Below are 18055 nucleotides of genomic sequence, written 5' to 3' on the forward strand. Positions count from 1 at the left end.
CCCCACGAACCGTCCCATGAACCGTACCGCGATCCGTCCCACGAACCGTCCCGCGATCCGTCTCACGATCTGTTTCGATCTAGTGCCGAACGGACGACACCTCCGCGTTCAGCACACGTACAACTCGATGACGATCTCCACCTTCTTGATCCAGCAAGCGGGGGCAGATAGGTAGAAGAGTTCTCCGGTAGCGTGACGGCGCGCCGGTGGTGGTGATGATCTACTCAGGCAGGGCTTCGCCTAAGCTCCGCAGAAATACGATTTAGAGGAAAAAATGCGTGGTATAGGGTTGAGCAGCACGTGGCAAAGTTCTGTCCCAAAAACCCTCAATACCTCTAGTATATATAGGATGGAGGGAGGGGAGGAGGTAGCCTCAAACCCTCAAGGTTTGGCTGAAATTGGAGATGGAGGAGTCCTACTCCAATCCTACTTGGAGTAGGATTCCACCTTCCCACTTGGAAACTCTTTCCACCTTGTGTTTTTCCTTCTCAAACCTTATGGGCATTAGTGGAAACTTATTCCAGCCCACTAGGGGCTGGTTTATCTCTTCCGATAGCCCATGAGACCCCTTGGGGCGTGACACCCCTCCCGATAGTCCCCGGCACCCCCCGGCACTCCCGGTACACTATCGATGAGCCCAAAACTTTTCCGGTGACCAAAACAGGACTTCCTATATATCAATATTTACCTTCGGACCATTCCGGAGCTCCTCTTGATGTCCTGGATCTCATCTGGGACTCCAAACAACTTTCGGTTACCAACACCTATAACTCAACTATACCGAAACATCACCGAACCTTAAGTGTGCAGACAGTGCGGGTTCAAGAACTATGTAGACATGACCCGAGACACTCCTCGGTCAATATCCAATAGCGGGACCTGGATGCCCATATTGGATCCTACATATTCTTCGAAGATCTTATCGGTTGAACCTCAGCGTCAAGGATTCATATAATCCCGTATGTCATTTCCTTTGTCCTTCGGTATGTTACTTGCCCGAGATTTGATCGTCGGTATCCGCATACCTATTTCAATCTCGTTACCGGCAAGTCTCTTTACTCGTTCCGTAATACAAGATACCATGACTTAGGCTTAGTCACATTGCTTGCAAGTCTTGTGTGTGATGTTTTATTACCGAGTGGGCCCCGAGATACCTCTTTGTTACAAGGAGTGACAAAACCCATTCTTGATCCATACTAACTCAACGGACACCTTCGGAGATACCAATAGAGCACCTTTATAGTCACCCAGTTATGTTGCGACGTTTTATGCACACAAGGTATTCCTCCGGTGCGAGTGAGTTACATGATCTCATGGTCATAGGAACAAATACTTGACACCCAGAAAACTATAGCAATAAAACGACACAATTGATACGTCCATTTTGCATCATGCTTTTATGTTGATATTTATCGGTTTATGGGCTGTTATTACACATTACGGTACAATACTTATGCCTTTCCTCTCTTATTTTATAAGGTTTACATGAACAGGGAGAACGCCGGCAGCTGGAATTCTGGTCTGAAAAAGGAGCAAGTTTGAGATACCTATTCTGCGCAACTCCAAAAGCCGTGAAAATCAACGAGGAATTATTTTGGATTTTATAAAAAATACTGGGCGGAAGAAGTACCGGAGGGGAGCCACCAGGAGGCCATAAGCCTGCCAGGCGCGACCCACCCCCTGGTCGCGCCTGGGTGCCTTGTGGGCCCCCTGTTACCCTCCGGCTCCCATTTTCTGCTATAAGGAGGGTTTCGTCCCAGAAAAAATCAGGAGGAGGCTTTCGGGAAGAGACGCCGCCGCCACGAGGCGGAACTTGAGCAGAACCAATCTAGAGCTCCGGCAGGGCCGTCCTGCCGGGGAAACTTCCATCCCGGAGGGGGAAATTGTCGCCATCGTCATCACCAACACTCCTCTCATTGGAGGGGACTCATCTCCATCAACATCTTCATCAGGACCATCTCATCTCCAAACCCTAGTTCATCTCTTGTAACCAATCTCCGTCTCGCGACTCCGATTGGTACTTGTAAGGTTGCTAGTAGTGTTAATTACTCTTTGTAGTTGATGCTAGTTGGATTACTCGGTGGAAGATCATATGTTCAGATCCTTAATGCTATTCAATACCTCTCTGGTCATGAACATAATTATGCTTTGTGAGTAGTCACTTTTGTTCCTGAGGACATGGGATAAGTCTTGCTATAAGTAGTCATGTGAATTTGGTATTCGTTCGATATTTTGATGCGATGTATGTTGTCTTTCCTCTAGTGGTGTTATGTGAACGTCGACTACATGACACTTCACCATTATTTGGGCCTAGAGGAAGGCATTGGGAAGTAATAAGTAGATGATGGGTTGCTAGAGTGACGGAAGCTTAAACCCTAGTTTATGCGTTGCTTCGTAAGGGGCTGATTTGGATCCACTAGTTTAATGCTATGGTTAGACTTGTCTTAATTCTTCTTTCGTAGTTGTGGATGCTTGCAAGAAGGGTTAATCATAAGTGGGATGTTTTTTCAAGTAAGTACATCACCCAAGCACCGGTCCACCCACATATCAAAATATCAAAGTAGCGAACGAGAATCATATGAACATGATGAAAACTAGCTTGACAGAAATTCCCATGTGTCCTCGGGAGCGCTTCAACTCATATAAGAGTTTTTCCAGGCTTGTCCCTTGCTACAAAAGGTATTGGGCCATCTTGTTGCACCTTTGTTACTATTGTTACTTGCTACTCGCTACGAATTATCTTATCACACAACTATCTGTTATCGATAATTTCAGTGCCTGCAGAGAATACCTTGCTGAAAACCACTTGTAAGTTCCTTCTGCTCCTCTTTGGGTTCGACACTCGTACTTATCGAAAGGACTACGATAGATCCCCTACACTTGTGGGTCATCAAGACTCTTTTCTGGCGCCGTTGCCAGGGATTGAAGCGCCTTTGGTAAGTGGAATTTGGTAAGGAAACATTTATATAGTGTGCTGCAATTTATTGTCACTTGTCACTATGGAAACTAATCCTTTGAGGAGCTTGTTTGGGGTATCTTCACCTCGAACGGAAGCACAAGGAGTTGCTCATCAACCTGATGCACCTACTGAAAACATTTATTATGAAATTCCTTCGGGTATGCTAGAGAAACTGTTGGCTAATCCTTTTACAGGAGATGGAATATCACATCCCGACTTGCATCTAATCTATGTAGATGAAGTTTGTGGTTTATTTAAGCTTGCAGGTTTGCCCGAGGATGAGGTCAAGAAGAAGGTCTTTCCCTTATCTTTGAGGGATAAAGCATTGACATGGTATAGGCTATGTGATGATACTGGATCATGGAACTACAACCGATTGAAATTGGAATTTCATCAAAAGTTTTATCCTATACATTTGGTACATCGTGATCAGAATTATATCTATAATTTTTGGCCTCGTGATAGAGAAAGTATCGCTCAAGCTCGGGGGAGGCTTAAATCAATGTTATATTCATGCCCCAACCATGAGCTCTCGAGAGAAATTATTATTCAAAACTTTTATGCTCGGCTTTCTCATGATAATCGCACCATGCTTGACACTTCTTGTATCGGTTCTTTTATGAAGAGAGATATTGACTTCAAATGGAATTTATTGGAAAGAATTAAACGCAACTCTGAAGATTGGGAGTTTGATGAAGTTAAGGAGTCATGTATGAATCTTAAGTTCGATTGCGTTAAATCCTTTGTTCAAACAAATACTTTTTGTGATTTTAGCGCTAAACATGGACTTGACTCTGAGATAGTAGCTTCCTTATGTGAATCATTTGCTGCTCATATTAATCTCCCTAAATAGAAGTGGTTTAAATATCATCCTCCCATAGAAGTCAATGTAGTTAAACCCAATCCAGTTGAAGAGAAAGTCATTGCTTATAATGATCCTATTGTTCCTAGTGCTTACATTGAGAAACCACCCTTTCCTGTTAGAATAAAGGATCATGCTAAAGCTCCAACTGTGATACGTAAGGGCTACATTAGAACACCTACACCCCCTGAGCAAATTAGAGTTGAACCTAGCATTGCTATTATCAAAGATCTCCTGTCCGACAATGTTGATGGGCATGTTATTCACTTTTGTGAAGATGCTGCTAGAATTAATAAACCCCATGCTAGTGACAAACATAGGCCTGTTGTTGGCATGCCTGTTGTTTCTGTTAAGATAGGAGATCATTGTTATCTGGTTTATGTGACGTGGGTGCTAGTGTTAGTGCAATACCTCGATCTTTATATGATGAAATTAAAGACGAGATTGCACCTGTCGAGATGGAACCTATTGATGTTACTATTCAGCTTGCCAATAGAGATACTATCTTCCCTTTGGGAATTGTTATAGATGTTGAAGTCTTATGTGGTAAAACTAAGTATCCTGCTGATTTTCTCGTTCTTGCTACCACACAAGATAGCTTTTGTCCCATCATATTTGGTAGACCTTTCCTCAATACTGTCAATGCTCATATTGACTGTGAGAAGCAAAGTGTCACCGTTGGCTTTGAAGGCGTGTCACATGAATTCAATTTCTCCAAGTTTGGTAGACAACCTCATGAAAAAGAATTGTCTAGTAAGGATGAAATTATTGCCCTAGCTTCTACTGATGTGCCTCCTACTGATCCTTTAGAGCAATACTTGCTTGAGCATGAAAATGATATGCATATGGATGAAAGGAATGAGATAGATAGAGTTATCTTTGAACAACATCCTATCCTTAAGAATAATTTGCGTGTTGAACTGTTGGAGATCCACCCCCACCAAAGGGTGATCCTGTGTTTGAGCTTAAACAGTTACCTGATACTCTTATGTATGCTTATCTTGATGAAAAAGAGATATATCCTGTTATTATTAGTGCTAGCCTTTCAGAGCATGAAGAAAAGAAATTATTGAAAACTCTGAGGAAGCACCATGCTGCTATTGGATATACTCTTGATGATCTTAAGGGCATTAGTCCCACTCTATGCCAGCATAAAATTAAAACCGATCCTGATTCCAAACCAGTTGCCGATCATCAACGGAGATTAAATCCTAAGATGAAAGAGGTAGTAAGAAAAGAAATACTAAAGCTCCTGGAAGCACGTATTATCTATCCCGTTGCTCATAGTGATTGGGTAAGTCCGGTGCATTGCGTCCCTAAGAAGGGAGGTATTACCGTTGTCCCTAATGATAAAGATGAATTGATCCCACAGAGAATTATTATTGGCTATAGGATGGTAATTGATTTTAGTAAATTGAGTAAAGCCACTAGGAAAGATCATTACCCTTTGCCTTTTATTGACCAAATGCTAGAAAGATTGTCTAAACACACACACTTATGCTTTCTAGATGGTTATTCTGGTTTCTCCCAAATATGTGTTGCATAATCTGATAAGGAGAAAACCACTTTTACCTGCTCTTTCGGTACCTTTGCTTACAAACGTATGCCTTTTGGCTTATGTAATGCACCTGCTACTTTTCAAATATGTATGATGGCTATATTCTGTGACTTTTGTGAAAATATTGTTGAGGTTTTCATGGATGACTTCTCCGTTTACGGGTCTTCTATTGATGATTTCCTCAACAACCTTGATCGAGTTCTGTAGAGATGTAAAGATACCAACCTTGTCTTGAATTGGGAGAAGTGCCACTTTATGGTTAATGAAGGCAACGTCTTAGGACATAAATTTTTTGAAAGAGGTATTGAAGTCGATAAGGCTAAAGTTGATGCGATTGAGAAAATGCCATGCCCTACAGACATCAAAGGTATAAGAAGTTTCCTTGGTCTTGTTGGTTTCTATAGAAGGTTCATTAAAGACTTCTCTAAGATTTCTAGGCCTCTTACCAATCTCTTGCAAAAGTATATTCCATTTATTTTTTATGATGATTGTGAAGAAGCATTTGAAATACTTAAGAAGGCCTTGATAACTGCACCTATTGTTCAACCACCTGATTGGAACGTACCTTTTGAAATTATGTGTGATGCTAGTGATTTTGTTGTTGGTGCGGTTCTAGGACAAAGAGTTGATAAGAAATTGAATGCTATTCATTATGCTAGTAAAACTCTAGACAGTGCCCAAAGAAACTATGCTACTACTGAAAAGGAATTTTTAGGAGTCGTGTTTGCATGTGAAAAGTTCAGATCTTACATTGTTGATTCCAAAGTTACTATTCACACTGATCATGCTGCTATTAAGTATCTCATGGAAAATAAAGATGCTAAACCTAGACTTATCGAATGGGTTCTCTTGCTACAAGAATTTGATTTGCATGTTGTTGATAGGAAGGGTGCTGAGAACCCCGTAGCAGATAACTTGTCTAGGTTGGAGAATGTTCTTGATGACCCACAACCTATTGATGATAGCTTTAGAGATGAACAATTGAATGTCATCAATGCTTCACGTAGTACACCTTGGTATGCTGATTATGCAAATTATATTGTTGCCAAATATATACCATCTAGTTTCACATACCAGCAAAAGAAGAAATTCTTCTTTGATTTGAGACATTACTTTTGGGATGATCCTCACCTTTATAAAGAAGGAGTAGATGGTGTTATTAGACATTGTGTACCTGAGCATGAACATGGACAGATCCTACAGAAGTGTCACTCCGAGGCTTACGGAGGACACCATGCGGGAGATAGAACTGCACACAAGGTATTGCAATCCGGTTTTTATTGGCCTACTCTCTTCAAGGATGCTCTTAAGTTTGTCTTGTCTTGTGATGAATGTAAAAGAATAGGTAATATCAGTAAACGTCAGGAAATGCCTATGAATTATTCACTTGTTATTGAACCATTTGATGTTTGGGGTTTTGATTATATGGGACCTTTTCCAAAGTCCAACGGGTATACTCATATCCTAATTGCTGTTGATTACATTACTAAGTGGGTAGAAGCTATCCCAACTAGTAGTGCTGATCATAACACCTCTATTAGGATGCTTAAAGAAGTTATTTTTCCTAGATTTGGAGTCCCTGGATATCTAATGACTGATGGTGGTTCACATTTTATTCATGGTGCTTTCCGTAAAACGCTTGCTAAGTATGATGTCAACCATAGAATTGCATCTCCCTATCATCCTCAGTCCACTGGTCAAGTAGAGCTAAGTAATAGAGAAATTAAACTAATTCTGGAAAAGTACGTTAATAGGTATAGAAAGAATTGGTCTAAGAAGCTCGATGATGCATTGTGGGCTTATAGAACAGCTTATAAGAATCCCATGGGCATGTCTCCATACAAAATGGTTTACGGTAAAGCATGTCATTTACCCCTTGAGCTAGAGCATAAGGCTTATTGGGCAATCTAAGAGCTTAACTTTGATTTCAAACTTGCTAGTGAGAAGAGGTTATTTGATATTATCTCACTTGATGAATGGATAACTCACGCATATGAAAATGCCAAGTTGTTTAAAGAAAAATTTAAGAGGTGGCATGATAAAAGGATACAAAAACGTGAGTTCAATGTAGGTGATTATGTCTTGCTATACAATTCTCGTTAAGATTTTTTGCAGGCAAGCTTCTCTCTAAATGGGAAGGTCCTTACATTGTTGAGGAAGTATATCGTTCCAGTGCCATAAAGATCAACAACACGGAAGGTAATTTTCCGAGAGTTGTAAATGGGCAAAGAATCAAGCATTATATCTCAGGTACTCCCATAAATGTTGAGAGCAATATTATTAATACCATAACTCCGGAGGAGTACATAAGGGATATTTATCAGCCTGTTTCAGACTCCAAAAACGAAGAGGTGTGTGATTCAGTAAGTAAACTGACTCCAAAACTTTTCCAGTAGCAATTTTTCTCCGTTTTGGAATTTTTAGAAAAATAGAAAATTTTAAAGTAGTTTGAAAAGCGCACGAGGAGGCGACGAGCCTGCCAGGCGCGGCCTACCCCGTGGTCGCGCCTGGGTGGCTTGTGAGCACCTCGTGTGCCTCCCGGACTCCGTTTTCTTGTGGAATACTCCTTTTGGTCAGGAAAAATTCATTATATATTCTCCCGAAAGGTCTGACCCTCGTATCACGCAAATATCCTTTGTTTTCGTTTCGAGCCTGTTTCTGCCGCAGATTTAGGGCAAGGATGCCGTCTTAGGAATTTGTCGGGGAGAACGATTTCCCTTAAGTCTATGAAGAAGTAAATGTTGATCTGGAAATAATGGAGGTCATGGAGGCCAAGGAAGGGCTGCTGGAAGAAACTAAGAGAAAAACTAAGGAGGAGAATCCGGCATCGGACGAAGGGCAATCTGTGCTTAACAAGGAAGAAGCTGAGGAAGAGGATTTCCTTCAACCCTACCTCCACCTTTTACCTCCATCCTTGATCGAACTCTTGAGGTTATGTGAAATAACTCGTGTTCGTAATACTTATCTCACCCGTGAAGTTGTTTTGCTGGAGAAACATATCACAGAGCTCCAAAGTATAAATTGAAGATTGATGGCCCTCTTGGAAACAAAAGACAGGACAACTCCACCACCATCACCTTCGAAGGAATATAATTAAGCACGGGTATGGGAACTCCTCTTGGCTTGTGCCAAGCTTGGGGGAGTTGCCCCGGTATCGTATCACCATCACATATTTTGCCTTTACCTTTTCCTTAGTTCGATCCTTTTTGGTTTTATCTTTCTCTAGTAGAATAAAGTTCTTAGTATGATCTAGGCTTGAGTTTTGCTTTGTGTTACCCCCCAATGTATTCGAGTTCGTGAGTCATATAATAAAGAGTGTTTTAGTTAAGGGCCTTGCTTCATGCCATGATCTAAAGAAAAGAACAATAAAAGAACAAAAGCATGAAAGATCATGTAATGATCTTATGGGAAGCGATGGCTTCACATATAAAAAGAATGTTGATTGAAACTTGTTGTGGGTGGACAAACGTAAACCTTGGTCATTGTTGCAATTAATAGGAAGTAATAAAGAAGGAGAGGTTCACATGTAAATATATCATCTTGGGTACCATCTATGATTGTGAACACTCATTAAACTATTACATGCTTAGAAGTAGATGTTGGACAAGGAAGACAACATAATGAATTATATTTGCTTGGTTCCGAACAATGTTATATGACTAGAGATCCCTTAGCATATGACGCTTGCTTCCACCTCATATCAGCCAAAACTTCTGCACTAGGTAGATATACTACTTGTGCATCCATAAACCTTCAACCCAGTTTTGCCATGAGAGTCCACCATACCTACCTATGGATTGAATAAGATCCCTCAAGTAAGTTGTCATCGGTGCAAGCAATAAAAATTTCTCCCTAAATATGTATGATCTATTAGTGTGTGGAAAATAAGCTTTGTATGAACCTGTGATGAGGAAGACATAAAAGCGACAAACTGCATAATAAAGTTCTTCATCACAGGAGGCAATATAAAGTGACGTTCCTCCACACTAAGAGGTCACACATCCAAACCTCAAAATGGCATGACAACCTCTGCTTCCCTCTACGAAGGGCCTATCTTGTACCTTTACTTTTTATCCTTAAAAGAGTCATGGCGATCGACACCAATTCCTTATTTCGCCATTATCTTGGCAAGCGTCATGTGCTAGGGAAAGATCTATATTCATATGTCAACTTGGAAGTAAGGATTCATGAATTATTATTGTTGACATTACCCTTGAAGTAAGTAGTTGGGAGGCGAAACTATAAGCCCCTATCTTTCTCTGTGTCCAACTGAAACTTTGATCTCATGAGTACCACGTGACTTTTAGCAATTGTAGAAGACGAAAGGATGATTGAGTATGTGGATTTGCTTTACATGCTCTTATTTGACTCTTTCCGATGTTATGATAAATTGCAATTGATTCAATGACTAAAGGCTATTGGTTGTTAATTCTCAATATGATTCTTGATCCATACTTTACTTTGTGAAGGAATTGTCACTTTAGCATAAGATATTATATGATGATATTTCTGTTCTAATTATGATCATGATGCCTGCATGTCCGTATTTTGTTTTATCGACACCTCTATCTCTAAACATGTGGGCATATTTATTGATCTCGGCTTTCGCTTGAGGACAAGCGAGGTCTAAGCTTGGGGGAGTTGATACATCCATTTTGCATCGTGCTTTTATGTTTATATTTATCGCTTTATGGGCTGTTATTACACATTACGGTACAATACTTATGCCTTTCCTCTCTTATTTTATAAGGTTTACATGAACAGGGAGAATGCCGGCAGCTGGAATTCTGGTCTGAAAAAGGAGCAAGTTTGAGATACCTATTCTGCGCAACTCCAAAAGCCGTGAAAATCAACCAAGAATTATTTTGGATTTTATAAAAAATACTGGGCGGAAGAAGTACCGGAGGGGAGCCACCAGGAGGCCACAAGCCTGCCACGCGCGGCCTACCCCCCTGGCCGCGCCTGGGTGGCTTGTGGGCCCCCTGTTGCCCCTCCCGCTCCCATCTTCTGCTATAAGGAGGGTTTCGTCCCAGAAAAATCAGGAGAAGGCTTTTGGGAAGAGATGCCGCCGCCACGAGGCGGAACTTGAGCATAACCAATCTAGAGCTCCGGTAGAGCCGTCCTGTCGGGGAAATTTCCCTCCCGGAGGGGGAAATCGTCGCCATCGTCATCACCAACACTCCTCTCATCGGAGGGGACTCATCTCCATCAACATCTTCATCAGCACCATCTCATCTCCAAACCCTAGTTCATCTCTTGTAACCAATCTCCGTCTCGCGACTCCGATTGGTACTTGTAAGGTTGCTAGTAGTGTTAATTACTCTTTGTAGTTGATGCTAATTGGATTACTCGGTGGAAGATCATATGTTCAGATCCTTAATGCTATTCAGTACCTCTCTGGTCATGAACATAATTATGCTTTGTGAGTAGTCACTTTTGTTCCTGAGGACATGGGATAAGTCTTGCTATAAGTAGCCATGTGAATTTGGTATTCATTCGATATTTTGATGCGATGTATGTTGTCTTTCCTCTAGTGGTGTTATGTGAACGTCGACTACATGACACTTCACCATTATTTGGGCCTAGAGGAAGGCATTGGGAAGTAATAAGTAGATGATGGGTTGCTAGAGTGACAGAATCTTAAACCCTAATTTATGTGTTGCTTCGTAAGGGGCTGATTTGGATCCACTAGTTTAATGCTATGGTTAGACTTGTCTTAATTCTTCTTTCTTAGTTGCGTATGCTTGCGAGAGGGGTTAATCATAAGTGGGATGTTTGTCAAAGTAAGTACAGCATCCAAGCACCGGTCCACCCACATATCAAAATATCAAAGTAGTGAACGCGAATCATATGAACATGATGAAAACTAGCTTGAGAAATTCCCATTTGTCCTCGGGAGCGCTTCACCTCATATAAGAGTTTGTCCAGGCTTGTCCCTTGCTACAAAAGGGATTGGGCCATCTTGATGCACCTTTGTTACTATTGTTACTTGCTACTCGCTATGAATTATCTTTATCACACAACTATCTGTTACCGATAATTTCAGTGCGTGCACAGAATACCTTGCTGAAAACCAATTGTCAGTTCCTTCTGCTCCTCATTGGGTTCGACACTCTTACTTATCGAAAGGACTAAGATAGATCCCCTACATTTGTGGGTCATCAACGATCAATATGCTACGTTCATAGTTTTGGTCTTGTCCATCACATGATTCTCCTAATGATGTGATCCCGTTATCAAGTGACAACACGTGCCTATGGCCAGGAAACCTTGACCATCTTTGATCAACGAACTAGTCAACTAGAGGCTCACTAGGGACAGTGTGGTGTCTATGTATCCACACATGTATTTGAGTTTCCAATCAATACAATTCTAGCATGGATAATAAAGGATTATTATGAACAAGGAAATATAATAATAACTAATTTATTATTGCCTCTAGGGCATATTTCCAACAGTCTCCCACTTGCACTAGAGTCAATAATCTAGTTCACATCACCATGTGAATTCAACGAATCCAACACCAATATAGTTCTGGGGTCTGATCACGTCTTGCTCGTGAGAGAGGTTTTAGTCAACGGTTCTGAAACTTTCAGATCCGTGTGTGCTTTACAAATCTTTATGTCATCTTATGGATGATGCTACTACGTGCTATTCGGAAATACTCCAAATATCTACTCTACTATACGAATCCGTTTTACTACTCATAGTTATTCAGATTAGTGTCAAAGCTTGCATCGACGTAACCCTTTACGACGAACTCTTCAACCACCTCCATAATCGAGAAAAATTCCTTAGTCCGTTTGTTACTAAGGATAACTTTGACCGTTGTTCAGTGATTCAATCCTGGATCACTCTCTGTACCTCTTAATAGACTTGTGGCAAGGCACACATCAGGTGCGATATACAACATGGCATACTGCAGAGTCTACGGCTAAGGCATAGGGGACGACCTTCGTCCTTTCTCTTTCTTCTGCCGTGGTCTGGCTTTGGAGTCTTACTCATATTCACACCTTACAACACAGTCAAGAACTCCTTATTTGCTGATCTATTTTGAACTCCTTCAAAAACTTGTCAAGGCATGCATTTCATTTGAAAGTTCTGCTTAGCATTTTGATCTATCTCCATCAATGTTCAAGTAGCTCTATCCAGGTCTTTCCTTTGAAAAAAAACCTTTCAAACAACCTTTATGCTTTACAGAAATTCTATATTTCTTCCGATCAACAATATGTCAACCACATATACTTTATCAAAAATACTATAGTGCTCCCACTCACTTCTTTGGAAATACAAGTTTCTCATAAACCTTTTACAAACCCAGAAGCTTTGATCATCTCATCAAAGCGTATATTCCAACCCCGAGATGCTTGCACCAGTCCATGAAAGGATCTCTGGAGCTTGCATACTTGTTAGTATCCTTAGGATTGACAAAACCTTCTGGTTGTATCACATACAATCTTTCGTCAAGGAAACCGTCGAGGAAACAATGTTTTGATTTCCTGTGTGCAATATTTCATAAATAATGCAGCAACTACTAACATAATTCCAACAGACTTTTAGCATCGCTACGAGTGAGAAAGTCTCATCATATTCAACTCTTTGATCTTGTCAGAAACATCTTTGCGACAAGTCGAGCTTTCCCCAATGGTGAACAGTCACCATAATCGTGTGTCTTCCTTTTAAAGATCCATCTTTACTTAATAGTCCTACGACCATCAAGTAGTTCTTCCAAAGTCTACACTTTTGTTTTCATACATGGATCCTCTCTCGGATTTCATGGCCTCCAGCCATTTGTCGGAATCCGGGCCTACCATCGCTTCTCCATAGCTCGTAGGTTCATCGTTTGTTCAACAACATGACGTCCAAGACAGGGTTACCGTACCACTCTGTAGTAGTACACGGCCTTGTCGACCTACGAGGTTTGTAGTAACTTGATCCGAAGCTCAATGTTCACCATCATCAGTTTCCACTCCAATTTGTGTAGGCACCACAGGAACATCTTCCTGTGCCCTGCTACACACTGGTTGAAGTGACGGTTTACTAACCTCATCAAGTTCCACCACCCTCCCACTCAATTCTTTCGAGAGAAACCTTTCCTCGAGAAAGGACCCGTTTCGAAAAACAAATACTTTGCTTCCCGATCTGAGATAGGAGATGTATCCAACTGTTTTGGATATCCTATGAAGATGCATTTATCCGCTTTGGGTTCGAGCTTATCAGACTGAAACTTTTTCACATAAGCGTCGCAGCCCCAAACTTTTAAGAAACGACAGCTCAGGTTTCTCCAAACCATAGTCTATACTGTGTCATATCAACGGAAATACGCGGTGCCCTATTTAAAGTGAATGCGGTTGTCTCTAATGCATAACCCATAAACGATAGTGGTAATTCGATCATAGTATGTACCATATCAAAATAGGGCGTAGCTATGACGTTCGGACACACCATCACACTATGGTGTTCTAGGTGGCATGAATTGCAAAACAATTTCCACATAGTCTTAACTGCGTACCAAAACTAGTCACTCAGATATTCATCTCTATGATCATATTGTACACAGTTTATCCTCTTGTCACGACGATCTTCACTCTGAAATAGCTTTGAACTTTCCAATATTTCAGACTTGTGATTCATCAAGTAAATACTCCTGTATCTACTCAAATCGTCAGTGAAGTAAGAACATAATGACATCCACTGCGTGCCTCAGCACTCATTGGACTGCACACATCAAAAATGTATTACTCCCAACAAGTTACTCTCTTGTTTCATGTGGCATGATTTGCATGTCTCAAGTGATTCAAAATCAAGTGAGTCCAAACGATCCATTTCTATGGAGCTTCTTCATGCATTTTATACCAACATGACTCAAGTAGGAGTGTCACAACTAAGTGGTACTATCATTATTACTTTGTATCTTTTGGCACCAATATTATGAACATGTGTAACACTACGATCGAGATTCAATAAACCATTGAGGGTAATTATTCAAGCAAATAGAATAACTTTTATTCTCTTTAAATGAATAATCGTATTGCAATAAACACGATCCAATCATGTTCATGCTCAACGCAAACACCAAATAATTATTATTTAGGTTTTACCACCAATCCCGATGATAGAGGGAGCGTGCGATGTTTGATCACATCAACCTTGGAAACACTTCCAACACTTATCGTCACCTCGCCTTTAGCTAGTCTCCGTTTATACCATAACTATTATTTTGAGTTACTAATCACTTAGCAACTGAACCGGTATCCAATACCCTCGTGCTACTAGGAGTACTAGTAAAGTACACATCAATATCATGGATATCAAATATACTTCTGTCGACTTTGCCAGCCTTCTTATCTAACAAGTATCTAGGGTAGCTCCGCCTCAGTGACCGTTCCCCTCATAACAGAAGCACTTAGTCTCGGGTTTGGGTTCAATCTTGGGTTTCTTCATTAGAGCAGCAACTGGTTTGCCGTTTCATGAAGTATCCCTTCTAACCCTTGCCCTTTTAGAAACTAGTGGTTTTACTAACCATCAACAATTGATGCTCCTTCTTGATTTCTACTTTCGTAGTGTCAAACATTGCGAATCACTCAAGAATCATCATATCTACCCTTGATATGTTGTAGTTCATCACGAAGCTTTATTAGCTTAGTGGCAGTGACTTTGGTGAACCATCACTATCTCATCTGGAAGATCAACTCCCACTTGATTCAAGCGATTGTTGTACTCAGACAATCTGAGAACATGCTCAACGATTGAGTTTTCTACTTTACTTTGTAGACAAAGAATCTTGTCGGAGGTCTCACACCTCTCAACAAGGGCACGAGCATGAAATCTCAATTTCATCTCCTAGAACATCTCTTATGTTCCCCGACATTTCAAAACGTCTTCAGCGCCTTACTTCTAAGCCATTAAGTATTACACACTGAACTATCACGTAGTCATCAAAACGTGTATGTCAGATGTTCGCAACATCCACAGACGACACTCGAGGTGCAGCACACCGAGTGGTGCATTAAGGACATAAGACTTCTGCGTAGCAATGAGGACAATCCTCAGTTTTACGGACTCAGTCCGCAAAGTTGCTACTATCAACTTTCAACTAAATTTTCTCTAGGAACATATAAAAACAGTAGAGCTATAGCGCAAGCTATATCATAATTCGCAAATACAATTAGACTATGTTCATGATAATTAGTTCAATTAATCATATTAATTAAGAACTCCTACTCAAAAAGGACATTCTCTAGTCATTTGAGTGGTACACGATCCAAATCCACTAAGTCAAGTCCGATCATCACATGAGTTGAGAATAGTTTCAGTGCTAAGCATATCTATGCTAATCCTATCAACTATACAATTCATGCTCGACCTTTCGGTCTCTTGTGTTCCGAGGCCATGTCTGCACATGCTAGGCTCGTCAAGTTTAACCCGAGTGTTCCGCGTGTGCAACTGTTTTGCACCCGTTGTATGTGAACGTTGAGTCTATCACACCCGATCATCACGTGGTGTCTCGAAACGACGAACTGTCACAACGGTGCACAGTCGGGGAGAACACAATTTCGTCTTGAAATTTTAGTGAGAGATCACCTCATAATGCTACCGTCGTTCTAAGCAAAATAAGGTGCATAAAAGGATTAACATCACGTGCAATTCATAAGTGACATGATATGGCCATCATCTTGTGCTTCTTGATCTCTATCACTTAAGCACCAACATGATATTCTTGTCACCGCCGCCACACCATGATCTCCATCATCATGATCTCCATCAACGTGTCGCCATCGGGGTTGTCATGCTACTTATACTATTACTACTAAAGCTACCTCCTACAATATAGTAAACGTATTTGCAAACACAAACGTTAGTTTAAAGACAACCCTATGGCTCCTGCCGGTTGCCGTACCATCGACGTGCAAGTCGATATTAACTATTACAACATGATCATCTCATACATCCAATATATCACATCACGTCATTGACCATATCCTATCACAAGCATACCTGCAAAAACAAGTTAGACATCCTCTAATTGTTGTTGCATGTTTTACGTGGGTGCTATGGGTATCTAGTAGATCGCATCTTACTTACGCAAAAACCACAACGGAGATGTGTAAATTGCTATTTAACCTCTCCAAGGACCGCCTCGGTCAAAACCAATTCAACTAAAGTTGAAGAAACTGACACCCGCCAGTCATCTTTATGTAACGAGGTTGCATGTCAAGCGATGAAACCAGTCTTTCGTAAGCATACGAATAATGTCGGTCTGTGTCGCTTCAATCAAACAATACCGCCGAATCGAGAAAAGACTAAGGAGGGCAGAAAATCGAACATCACCGTCCACAAAACCCTTTGTTTTCTACTCTAGATAACATCTACGCATGAACCTAGCTCATGATGCCACTGTTGGGGAACGTTGCATGAGAAACAAAAGATTTCTACGCACACAAAGACCTATCATGGTGATGTCCATGTATGAGATGAGATTTGGGTCTACGTACCCTTGTAGATCGCACAGCAGGAAGCGTTTAAGAAACGCGGTTGATGTAGTGGAACGTCTTCACGTCCCTCGATCAGCCCCACGAACCGTCCCATGAACCGTCCCGCGATCCGTCCCATGAACCGTCTCACGATCCATCGCACGAACCTTCTTGCGACCCGTCTCACGATCCATTCAGATCTAGTGCCGAACGGACGACACCTCCGCGTTCAGCACACGTACAGCTCGATGACGATCTCCACCTTCTTGATCCGGCAAGAGGGGGCGGAGAGGTAGAAGAGTTGTCCGGCAGCGTGACGGGGCGCCGGTGGTGGTAATGATCTACTCCGGCAGGGCTTCGCCTAAGCTCCGCAGAAATACGATCTAGAGGAAAAACTGCGTGGTATAGGGTCAAGCAGCACGTGGCAAAGTTGTGTCCCAAAAACCCTCAATACCTCTACTATATATAGGAGGGAGGGAGGGGAGGAGGCAGCCTCAAAGCCTCAAGGTTTGGCCGAAATTGGAGATGGAGGAGTCCTACTCCAATCCTACTTGGAGTAGGATTCCACCTTCCCACTTGGAAACTCTTTCCACCTTGTGTTTTTTCCTTCTCAAACCTTATGGGCCTTAGTGGGAACTTATTCCAGCCCACTAGGGGCTGGTTTATCTCTTACCATAGCCCATGAGACCCTTTGGGGCGCGACACCCCTCCCGATGGTCCCCGGCACCCCTCCCAGCACTTCCGGTACACTACCGATGAGCCCGAAACTTTTCCGGTGACCAAAACAGGACTTCCTATATATCAATCTTTACCTCCGGACCATTTTGGAGCTCCTCGTGACATCCTGGATATCATCTAGGACTCCAAACAACTTTTGGTTACCAACACCTATAACTCAACTATATCGAAATGTCACCGAACCTTAAGTGTGCAGACCCTGCGGGTTCGAGAACGATGTAGACATGACGCGAGACACTCCTCGGTCAATATCCAATAGCGGGACCTGGATGCACATATTGGATCCTACATATTCTCCGAAGATCTTATCGGTTGAACCTCAGTGTCAAGGATTCATATAATCCCGTATGTCATTCCCTTTGTCCTTCGGTATGTTACTTGCCCGAGATTTGATCGTCGGTATCCGCATGCCTATTTCAATCTCTTTACCGGCAAGTCTCTTTACTCATTCCCTAATACAAGAT

The sequence above is a fragment of the Hordeum vulgare genome, chromosome 4H, assembly GCF_904849725.1.
Source record: "Hordeum vulgare subsp. vulgare chromosome 4H, MorexV3_pseudomolecules_assembly, whole genome shotgun sequence".
NCBI classification, from domain to species: Eukaryota; Viridiplantae; Streptophyta; class Magnoliopsida; order Poales; family Poaceae; genus Hordeum; species Hordeum vulgare.